Below are 12654 nucleotides of genomic sequence, written 5' to 3' on the forward strand. Positions count from 1 at the left end.
TTCTGGTGTAATTTCTTCATCTAGCTCTTATAAACCAGTATATTGAAATGGGCCGAAGAAATAGCTGTTACGCCCCTTTATACAACAAACATCATCATCATATATTCAAATAATGATACTTCCATTTAGTTTATATAGCACGTACAGTCTTGTCAGTCAGTTATGTAATGGTAGTCATCATAATACCTAATACCCCCTACACAAGGCATTGTGGTTTGGGGATCAGTGCATATCCCTGCCACAATTAATGGCCGTAGACCATGTAAATTAAATACATTGCAGAAAACAGTACAACTTGCGCTCCAGTACATCACATCAGCAAAAGAACTTACGAACTGAGGTGGTCAACCAAAGGCAAAATGACACTTATCTTTGGTTGTGGTCATTTCATTCGGAATTTGTACTCAGTTGAATAATGCATAAACACCATAAACATGTACTCGGATGCGATTCCAGAGGGATACTGCAGGTCCTACAAGCATCTTCTACTTCTTCCGGGCTTTTTTCTCAATGACTTGGCATTACACATACTGTTCGCAAGAAGCAGTCCAATATATTATTTATTCTGTCCTGTCTAAGAAATGCAGTTGATAAATATTACACGCTTTTCACTCATGGTGTTTGTTACAAGCGAGCTAGCTAATAGGGAAGTTGTGTTCTGAATGCTGAGTGAATAAAAATGGAAATCACTCTTCGATAGTATCGTGTGGAGCACGGCTGTGTGAAATGTGTATGTAAAGACAAGTGAGAAAAGTGTTCATCGTCACTCTGGATTACAGATAATGGTAGCCTAACGTTGGCACAAGTAGTCACAAATCTACTTGTGAGACAAGATGAATCCTGGTCCCAAACGAATAGGGTCGATAGATGAAGAGCACACATTAGTCTATATTATAGACTGCCATGTCTTTCATTGTTCAGTCTGTAAGCCTCTGTGAATTAATTAAACGCATCCATAATTCTCTACTTGCAACTAGCTCTGCGACCTCGGACCCACACCTCTTAGCATTAAATTATTTAAAACTTACACTAACTGCAATGGCCTTGGTCTCCCTCTGCTTCGCTTATCATCCATGAACGAGTTCGTGTTTCTATTAGGTAACCTATCCTCCTCCTTCTCCTCCATTCGCCACACATGGTACCACCAATAAATCCAGTTTGCATGTATAGTTTTCATACATAGTTTATCGCCTAATTCCAATTACCTTCCTACCATTATTTCCATCTTTTGTACCAGCAATCATTCTTGCTGCTTTTATATCTGTTACTTGTAACTTGTGAATAAGGTATCCTAATTCCACCCAGCTTTCATTACTATTCTGCAAAATATGTGTGATAAAAGACCGATGTAAAGATAGTTTCGTCTGAGAACTCACTTCCTTTTTTTACGAATTCCGTTGATTGCAACGGTAGCTCAGCTTTGCTCCACCTTGATCAAATTTCACTTGATATATTATCACATTGAGAGAAAAACGCCCAAAATACTTTAAATAATCCACCCGGTAGTGTTCGGTATTATCTAAGTGGCATTCCATCCTCTGAGATTTCATCGCTATTGACATCGCTTTCCTGGGAAAGCTAATTTTCATGTCATACGTGCTGCACCCCCTTTCAAGCTCCAATATGTTAGACTGTGGGCTTTCAGCACTGTACTTTCGACCAAGAATCCATTCTTCCATCAAATCTTAATTTCTCCTTGTAATGCCTTCTTCATTACTGAAGCTTTGCCACAATCGCAGCGAAGCCTGTATGATGTTCGGCTCTCCTCATCAGTCTAATCGAATCTAGGCCTGTCCAAACCCGTAAGTTCCTCAGCCAAGAATGCTTCCTTCGACTGTGACCTCAACGCTCATCAATTTTACTCTGCATGATCAATTTATGTAGGCTGTACTTTTCATACATCGTAATATGCACAAAGTCTTGTCTTTCTTTTATTGTTTGTACGCATCAACATGCGTCCCCTCCTCTGAGTACGGCAGCATTGGAGACGTGGCCAGTCCACATCCGTCGGAACAACCACATCTCGAAGGCATTTATTCTCTTAATGCTGGTGTATTTTAGAGTCCACGTTTCAGCGCCGTACGGACTGCAATGCCATTACTTCTTCTAGAACAGCAGGTGCAGATGTGAAAGGGTTATGCCCCTGGCTGTTGTAAGATGCGACTAAAAGGAGCATCTGATGAAGTTCGGAAGTGTGCCCAAGCTCAGGCTCCTCTCACACAGTAGATTCCTCATTTTCAGATAGCCAGCAGGAGCCATTTCTATTCGTACACGGATCTCTAAATCCGGGTCTAAGTCCTTAGCAATCCAGCTAGCAAGGTACTTAAAATTCCGTACTTGTTCAACTTGTTCCCGATAATTGTTCGTATGAATGTGAGTGTTAAGAGTTCTGGTAATGGCAATAACCTTTGCCTTGTCCGTGTTAATTTTTAGTCCAAGTTTATCACCTGCTACGATTCTGTCTACCAGACGCTGAAGATCTTTAGTAACATCAGCCAAGATGACAGTGTCACCTGCGTACCTCAGATTGTTGATCAGCCTACCGTTAACATTTACACCATCTTCCGCTTCTTGAAGAGCAGCTCGTTAATTCTGCTCAGATAACAGGCGAGATAATACACATCCGTGCCTTACTCCCTTTTTGATCCCAGAGATCTCTGAGTTTCCAATTCTCACGGAAGCTTCTTGATGTTCAATTGGCCCGATTTTCAATATAAATTAATATTCTTTATTTAATTCTGTCTGCCGAGCTGAGCGACTCAGGCGGTTGAGGCGCTGGCCTTCTGACCCCAACTTGGCAGTTCGATCCTGGCTCAGACCTGTGATATTTGAAGGTGCTCAAATACGACAGCCTCGTGTCGGTACATTTACTGGCACGTAAAAGAACTCCTGCGGAACTAAATTTCGACACCTCGGCGTCTCCGAAAAGCGTAAAAATAGTTAGTGGGACGTAAAGCCAATAACATTATTATTATTATTATTATTATTATTATTATTATTATTATTATTATTATTATTATTATTATTATTATTATTATTATTATTATGTCTAATTTCCTGGTATCGGAGATTTTCTACCCTTATCTATCCGCAAACAGACTTGAATATCTCTTTCCTTGGCTTAGTGATACTTAGTTCACTGCTGCGAGAAGCAATTATTCCCTCTTGCCAGACCACAATTTGTGGGGAATTAAGTTAGAATATCCCCGATAAATGTTTTCTTACTCCTCTTCACGAACCTCTGAGTTTCTCTTCTTAGTCCGGCTCCTCTTTTTTGCTTTTCTAAGCTTTGCAATTTTCATAGCAGTGGTACGTTTCTTCAAGAACTATTCATTCATAGGATTTTCATCAAACTGTTAGCCCACTTTCTGAATTGAGAGATGTATATTTCACTGGAATCTTCCCTTTATATATCCAGTTTTATCGTAAATTAATCTCACAAAATGGAAAAGAAAGGTCAACATAAACGTTAAAATTTGTTGAAATTCATCGAATTAAAATACGAATAAATTTTTCAGTTCATTAATTCTTTGACGTCATAAACTATCTACAATTTTTTTTTAAGTTTCTGCGTTTCTGAAAAAAGAGAGTGCACCAGTGGTGAAGTTAACAGAAAATGGCTGGAAATTACCTGTTTCAATGAAACTCAAAATTATCGCGAACATTGCTACTCTATTGTGAATGTTTGTACACAATTTGTTTTTTTTCTCACTTAATTATTACAAATGCTACGGCAATTTCAAACTTTTGAATTTTTTCAATCATCGTCTCTCCTTCAGTTAACGTTTATTCGGCTGAGAGCTCACCCTGTAGTATTTACCTAACAATATAGTGTATAAATATAGGAGTATGCACGTCGAGGATTTTCAATAAGATGTTCGCTTGTTTCTGTTGCAGTTCAGGATTCTCTTTTCCTGACATGGATTATAACAACTTTAACCAACTAAACAGAAAAATCAGCCTGGTCATGAAACATATCCGTGACACTCGAAGTACTCGTGGACATACACTTCTTCCTTACACTATGGACAACTCTGAATTTCCACTTACCTGCCCTAACATGCACGTCCACGGAGATGACTCGTCCAGCGGAGTTGGTGGCTGCACAGCGGTAAGTGGCGCTGTGGACGTCTGGTCTGAAGTGATCACCTTGGAATGGCGGAAATACAAGGCTGCCGTTGGACAGCACGAGACGCGCTCCCGGGACAGGGCCCACGGGCGACCCGTCAGCAGCTAAGACCCACTCCACTCGAGGTGGGGGTGAACCTTCAGCCGCACAGTCTGCCCTGCCTCCGCTCGAGTTGGAGAAGACCAGCAGCGGAGGAGGCTCCACGGTAAAATGTGGACCGCGAACATCGGTTAAGTAGCCATGGACTCCTGCAAAAGAATATTCGTACTGTATTTCCTTAAATTATCTATTATTTCTCGACATGGCATGAAAGTAGCGAGAATGATTGCTGGTACAAATAGGTAGGAACAATGGCAGCAAGGCACTCGAAATGAGGAAACAGAGGATATGTTAGGAATAAATTCGATGTCTGAAGATGTACGTATAAACTGGCTTTGGTTGTGGGGTCATGTGAGGAGATTAATCGATTCGGTCATGGAGGATAAGACAAGTAGGGAGAGATCAAGACGACAATGGACACACTTAGTTTTTAATGTTAAGAAGCGTGGAACTAAATGATAGATATAGCAGCAAATAGGGGATCGTGGAGGTGCCTAATTAATTAAAAAAACTTTCAGACTGAACTACGAAAGGCATACCTGTCTATAACGGAGATGTGCAGTATGTATGTATGTATGTATGTATGTATTGCACCCAACATGCGATTACCCCAAGGAATAATGTAATTAAATTTATCAATTTCACATAATTATGAAATACGCATTCAAAAATTCACGGAAGACAATCTACAGTTTTGGTAACAAAGAGACAGTCTTGGAGCCAGACCAAATCCTCTGTACTTGCCTTTAGGCACGTACCGGAAGGCCCAACCGGCCATAAACCACCTTCAGTATAATTTAATGTGCCGCCTGCAATATTTCTGTTAAACTTTCTCGTGGGAGTACGGAGACCACATTCTTAGAAGGAGGACGGACCTACACCTGCCACCCCTCACAGAATTTGGTACGATCCTAGCCGGAGGACATCTTTAATGCCCGAAGCAAAATATAGCCAATCAGATAAATTCAAGGGATAGCCGCCTAACCGAAATAAATCTGTTAATCAGTCAATATCGGGATTGTGAACAGTGTAAAAGAAGAGAGACTGTGCTCGCATCTGTAACAAATTAATGTGAAATATTCTAGTAATTTTCGTGAATAATTATTTCGTAATTAATTAAATACAAGCATCTACGCCATAAGTGTAAGTGGAGTGCACTCGTCCAAAGTGGGAACGCACAAGGCGACAAAAGTAGTGCATCCACTAATTCAGTTAACACCAATGACGCTACTGAATTTGTGTAAAAAAACTACAGTACTATCGATTTTTATAATTGTTAGAAAATTTAGAACCGTACAAATTTATAGAGTCGCTGACTATAATTAAATATTAAATTAAGTGATGGACATTAAAATGGATTGGACGAAGTGTAATACAAATCTTTCCGCGACCCCTCCTCAGGATCATACCGCGGCGTGGCGTAAGAAGATACAAAAGGACCGTCGAAGCAGACAGGGTGGTCAATCGTTCGGTCAGTCAGTCAGTTGTCACTTGTCCTTTGTTACTCAGTGTTGACTTGCTCAGATGCTATACTCTGAAGTGCGGTCGCGACACGCGGTCTCCAATCATCATCCGAGTGTCGTTGTTGACCAAGCGGAGTGTTAATCTAACACAGACAATCATAGGAACTCGGTCATAATCAGAATTGACTATGTACTCGTCATTATGCAACATTCAATGTTCGGTCTTATATTTGAGGAACTGATATGTTACTTAACCAGCTTGAGTGACTCGAACAGTTTATCGTCAGTTCGGGAAATGTTGCTTTATCGCGATTTGCAAGACATCTCTATGGATAGTTACAGCATTTAATGAACTCTGCTGTACTCAAAATAATAAACACTTTCAGTCAGGTACAGGCATATATTTACTGCCATGTGCAAGGCGGTAACAATTTATTTTCAACGGCAGTTGTACACAAACAATTCTCAATAAGGAAGCCGAAAGAATAGACGTTAAAAATAAACGTTATTGAGAACTGTGGTTATGAGAAACAATGTATAACAGGGACTCTTCAGAGAGGTGAAGGGATACAGTGAGCAGATAGCCGATTCCGGGAATCTGGTTTGCAAGGACAAACATCACTAGCTCGCCAGAGGAACAAAGGACGGGCACTTGGATTTGCTTACAAACATTTAAAAGGGAAAGTACGCGCCGTAACAGGAATCATATCAGCTGCACGAGCCAGAAGAGACAAGCCGGTAGTGGAATTAGGTCATTTTCGCAGTACAAACGCTGATCCAAAATTAATCTTTATAAAGTGGGTTAGTCTGGAAGTTATGTTACAAGGCATCAAGAAATCAAGAAACAAGACATGCGTGTGCTACGAATAATTAAAATATAGTTAATTAACAATTCCTATGCAAATAACATCAAAATTATGAGATTCGAGATGTGCTAAACAAAGGATGACGAGGTCCGGCGGAATGCAGTAGCGGCCAGCAGATGAGGTAAAGAAAAGCTCAATTTATTATCTTGATAAATAAAGACTGTAGATTAATGCGTTGTCCGATATTGTTATAATGTAGTGTAATTATACATATTAAGTTCACGTACCTGACAAACTAATAATAATGACAGTTATGTGAAATATTTCTTATAATAATCATATTTTAAATCAAGAGATTAAAGCAGATTGGTGACCGAAGTCTGATTGTTATAAGCTCAATCCAATAATAATAATAATAATAATAATAATAATAATAATAATAATAATAATAATAATAATAATAATAATAATAATAATAAGTCAATGCCCGGATTTTCCATGCAAAATTTCGTTGTATGCGGATGAATTGCGAGATCTAATTATTGTGAAGGCAATTATATATCGTCGTTGCCGGAACGAAACCTCCTATGTGATAATATTTTTGGAGATATACTGACCCGCAGCACATACCTTATGAAAAGCGAGAATGCCTTGACGACTGTCACACAATATTGCACCTTAGATGACAGAACCTTACGAGCCCAAGTTCTAAGCTAAAATATTTCACATAGGAGGTTTTGTCCCGGCAACGACGATATGCTGGTAGATGGCCATGATACAGGCTGTGTTACAGAATCATTGTTAACTCGCAAGATACAGAAATAAATGAAATGCAGATCCAATTGGAAGCTAGAGAAGCTGATTATAAGTGTTGAATATATGATATCCCTGAAAATGTGAGAAGTGAATTTTGTCTTTAATATAAGGAACAACTGAAGATAATATAAATGAAAATAGTAGTAAGCCAATGACGGCTGCACATATACGCGTCGCGAAGAATGAGTAAAATACGTTCTTTAGGGTAAAGGACGAATAAGGAAGAATAATAATAGCTCTATGAATGTAATGGGCCCAAATGAGATCAACTTATAAAGCGAGATAGCAATGAATATTACATAAGCGTTGCTTGGGAGATATTAAAATGTCTGTTAATACATTATAAAGTAAATAATATTTGGTAAATGTGAAATGATTGCCGACAACGGTAACTAACATTGGTATTAATTGCAATATTAAACATTATAAGTGTAGAGGAACACTGTATATTCCAAATGGATGTTTATATGCGATTAACAGTGGTAACATACGAATTAAATAATTGAATAATTAAGTGATTTGGTGGACATTAAACCCCACTAATGCCCACCGAATGATATATCATACGTACAACATGCTTTCCAAATTACGTTGTATCTCAGTCACCGTAAGTGTTTTGGAATTGTTAAAGCCAACATTTGGCGCATCAGGGACGCCAATTAATGTTTCCTAGCTAATGACATTATTGTTTTCGTCTATTTACGACGATAGCTGACTGACAAGAATGACGCGCCGGTGAATATTATAATTATTGTGGAATTGAGCTAGGGAAAAATAACCATATTTTGGTATATTTGGTACAGGAATAGTATGAGGATTTGAACGTGTATGATAGTTACTTGCTTCACTGATTGAGTTGGTATTCAAAAACAAATATCTTTTAACGCATGAAATATCATACGCTGGGCATTCACAAGATGAAAATTTGTCACTTTCTGATACAATACAAAAACAGATGAGGAGGTCATTCTGAACATTCTAGATAGCTTAGAAAATGATGATGGGGATGATGACCTCTTTTCAGAAGCAGATGAAATAGAATTAGTGCTTACTGGAGCTGTTGATGGCAATGGCAGTGGTCAAGAAGTTGGGTCCAGTGATGATGACGATTGTTAATAATGTTATTTTTTTTTACGTCCCACTAACTACTTTTAAGGTCTTCGGAGACGCCGAGGTGCCGGAATTTAGTCCCGCAGGAGTTCTTTAACGTGCCAGTAAATCTACCGACACGGGGCTGTCGTATTTGAGCACCTTCAAATACCACCGGACTGAGCCGATGACGATTGTGCTATAGGTTGGGACGTAGGGAACCGTGTACTTAGATAGGAAATTGAGGTCAGATGTGTAAAGAAACCTCCATGTGGATTAGAAGAGAGACTCGATATATGCATTTCTGAAATTCAGAGAGAATATTTACTGCAGCTGATGAGAATCAAGTACATCTACAGAAGGCTCCTACAACTACAGAATCCATTGTGTACCTTCTGAATGGAATAAATCTAGGAATCCACAGAAGAAAGTGAGAAAAGTAAGAACATGGGTATACAAGGAGCTTAAAAAGTCACTAAAGGACCATCATGCTTTCAAGAGTGGCCTGTCAGTAAGTACGGTCCAGTTAATATATTCCGTCTGTTTTTCAGCCACGATTTTCTCAATGAAATTTGCAAGGAAACTAATATTTATGCTATGAAAAAGGTCATAGTATTGAGTGTTCCCCTGATGATAACCTCAGATACGTTGGTATTCTACTTTTATCTGGTTATGTTCCTGTTACGCACAGACGAATGTTTTGGGAACCCCGTGCAGATTTTCACAATGCTCTCGTTTGTTCTACAATGACAATGAACAGATTTGCATTAATTCACAGATATTTTCATGTGAATGACAACTCGAAATATGAAACCACAGATCGTATTTACAAGATAAGGCCACTCGTGGAACATCTCAATGAGACATTTCAAGAATTTGCTGCTCCTCTAGGGATAAGTTTTCACTTGACGAGGCCATGGAGCCGTATTACAGCCGTCACTATGCCAAGCAGTTCATTAGATGGAAACCGGTACGTTATGGATTCAAATTTTGGCGTCTTGCTACCTCAGAAGGCTATCTGTTGAAATTTGAACCATATACAGATGCGTCAGGGAATAAAAATCGAGAAATGACTTGGTTTGAGTGTGGATATCTACCACATCAGTGTACAGTATTCACTGACAATTATTTCAATTCACTACCTTGGCCCAGAGGGTTCTGAATTATTTAAATTCTAACTGTACGATCAGTATTCTGTTTTTAGTCTTAACTAATGTTGTAATAAATTATTTTTGTTCCTAGAAAATCATAAAAATGCTTGGTGTAATATGTTACCCCCTACTGCCCAGCGTATGATATATAATGCGCTAAAAATGGTCCTCAAAATTGACAAATTCAGATTTCCCTTATATCCTTGCCTCAGGGATTGGTTATATATCTCATGTTAAAAAAGTACAAGAAAAGTTGAAAAAAGTATTTTCTGGGCATTAATGGGTTAATCTTCATGACACGAATTTCGCGCTTGTAATAATCATGAGTATATCAAGGGATGTTAATTATCGTACATTTTTGCAGATATGTGCGCCCCTTATAAAATATCTAAATCGGCGGTTTGACGATTAGGCCTTATGTAAATAAGTTAGGTCACAGTATGTATGTATGCTAGTTAGTGGTATAATTTTGCACTAAAACATCGAAGATTTCCGGCGACGCAAGGATGGGAAAGGGCTATGATGGGAAAGGTAGCGGCCCTCTTCTTTATGAAGATACAATTCCAGCATTCGCCTTGTGTGAAAATGGGAATCCATGGAAAACCATGTTCAGGCTACCAACGGTGGGAATCGAACACACCAGCTCCCGAATTCATGCTCGAAGCTACATGACCCTAACCGCACGGCCGACTCGCTCGGTGTATGCATGTATGTATGTATGTATGTATGTATGTATGTATTTATTTATTTATTTATTTATTTATTTATTTATTTATTTATTTATTTATTTATTTATTTATTTATTTATTTATTTATTTATTTATGTACGTATCTGTTATAAGAGTTGGGTTCATTGTTGATCACTATCCAATTATCAGTGTATTAACATTGCGTTTGTAGAGTGTTTCGTACTTTATTGCTAAGGTGTACCAACAACGTAATAAAACCAGGTAAAGTACGTATGAGATTTCCAGGACTGAACATTATTTTGCAATCAGCAGTGATTCAGTTACTTTATTCATTGTAATTTACTAGTAGTTTTAACGTCCTACTAAAATAAAGAAGTTTTCCGCGATGATGGTATCACACAAGACTACGGTAGGGAAGTAATCGGCCATGGCCATAATTAAGATACAGCCCCGGCTTTTTCCTGGAACAAGAATTGGAAACTACGTACAATAAACTTCAGGACAAATGAGGTTGCGTTTTGAACCTACGACCTCCGGAATGGAAGCCTTATAGCTACATGACCTGCACCATGCAGACAACTCATTCGGTCACCTCAGTAAAAATTTAAAAGTTAGTTTTTCATACATCAATGCCAGTTGGAGAACACAACTACCGTACATACAATGAAGGATACTGCGCTAGCAATGCCTGATTCTAAGGTACTAAGTAGCATGCGTGTCTAGTATCCTTCAGAAAAATCCATCTATGGGAAGTAGGATATTTCGGTAGCCGATTCGTGACGTAAGTAATATTTGGATGCACATATATGACTAAATTTTACGGACAGAGTTTTGAAGTGTCTAAAATATCTATGAGTGCATAAAAATCGAATTGCACATACATTGCTGACATTCTAGAGGCACTGAAAGGTGTAGCAAATAAGTAAACTTCAGATATGGAGGGAAATTGGCACCTTTTTAAGAATGAAGAATATACCTTAAGTAGACGAGGCAAATCCTCAAACATGTTAAAATTATTACACATTAAGGGGTCTAAATTTTTATTGTTACTCGTCATGTATGTTTCCAATTTCTATACTTGTCATCGGTATAATGTATATGGAACATAATGCAGTGTATACAGGAAACGACATTTTGTGCTACAAACGTGCTCTTTACAGAATGATGATACAACAGATGGAATTCTAAAGAAAATGTAAGTTCTCTAGAAATAGCTTATTCTTTCTTTGCAAATGTTTCAAACTATGGAGTATTCCATGAATATATCGAAACTTTATGTTGAATAGTAAAATGTTCCTGAATTGAATCATTATTCACTGGATTTGAATCAGAAGACTGAGAACGCTGGGTTATTTTGGTCTGCAAAGCTGTCACAGAGCAATTATGATGATCCTGATTGAGTATTGAGTATTTCTTCTCGTTTATATATCTGACACTTTATAGACACTGCCAATGTATTCCAGGCTGGCTGTCAGCATCAGCTAGAAATCCAAGTGACCACCCACCCGTGGAACACTGTTATGTGCACATTTTACAAACGAAGTAATTATAGTGACCAATACTGAATATTGACGGCCTCATGGTGTAGATGTGTGGTGTCTATATCTTAAGTCCAGGCTCCGGGTTCACTTCCCAGCTGGACTAAAGATATCAATAAACTCCAGAAGGGGATTCATCCACCTCTATGAGAGCAAGCAGATCCGATCCAGAACGCCAAGTAATACCCTTGAAGAATCGTTGCGCAGACCATTTGACAGTTAAAGACTGGCAAGTCCAATGGTTGGGCAGTAATCATTTTAACACGCCCGAGAAGATCACATAACTGTATGGACCTCGGATTTGTTTCTGATTTATTAAAGAAAATATCTTATCCTTTCACTGTTTCTTCCACACACTGGTGAGGTCGTGGCTTCGAACTGTGTCTCACATGTGCGTTTTTTTACGGGCGAACGTTCTCCCTGACCCTAATCTTAATTGGAGGGATGTATTCATTATTTCATGCCTCAGTTGTACTGTAGTTTGGAAGTGAGGTATGCTGTCTGCATATCAAGAGGTATATTGGAACAAACACAAACACTCCGTCTTCGAGTCAGAAAAATTAACCAGAAACAGCTGAAATCCCTGATCCGCCTGGCAACCGAAACCAGGATCATCTGAACCAGAAGCCTCGATGATGAACATTCAGGCAATGAGTTGGAGATTAAAGACGATGTATTTCCATTCCTTCATATTAAACCATACAAAGCGTTATTAGATTTTCACTTGTTTTGGTCTCTGCATAATTCTTTGAACAGAAATTCGTTCGACGAGTTCAATGCTGTTGTAGAGATCCTGTCTGAACTAGAGCCCAGCTCACAACCATCAACGCAGACCAGTTCAAAATACACGAAATTCTGAAACTGCCACGTGGAT

Source organism: Anabrus simplex, chromosome 2 (assembly GCF_040414725.1).
Source record: "Anabrus simplex isolate iqAnaSimp1 chromosome 2, ASM4041472v1, whole genome shotgun sequence".
Classification (NCBI taxonomy): Eukaryota; Metazoa; Arthropoda; class Insecta; order Orthoptera; family Tettigoniidae; genus Anabrus; species Anabrus simplex.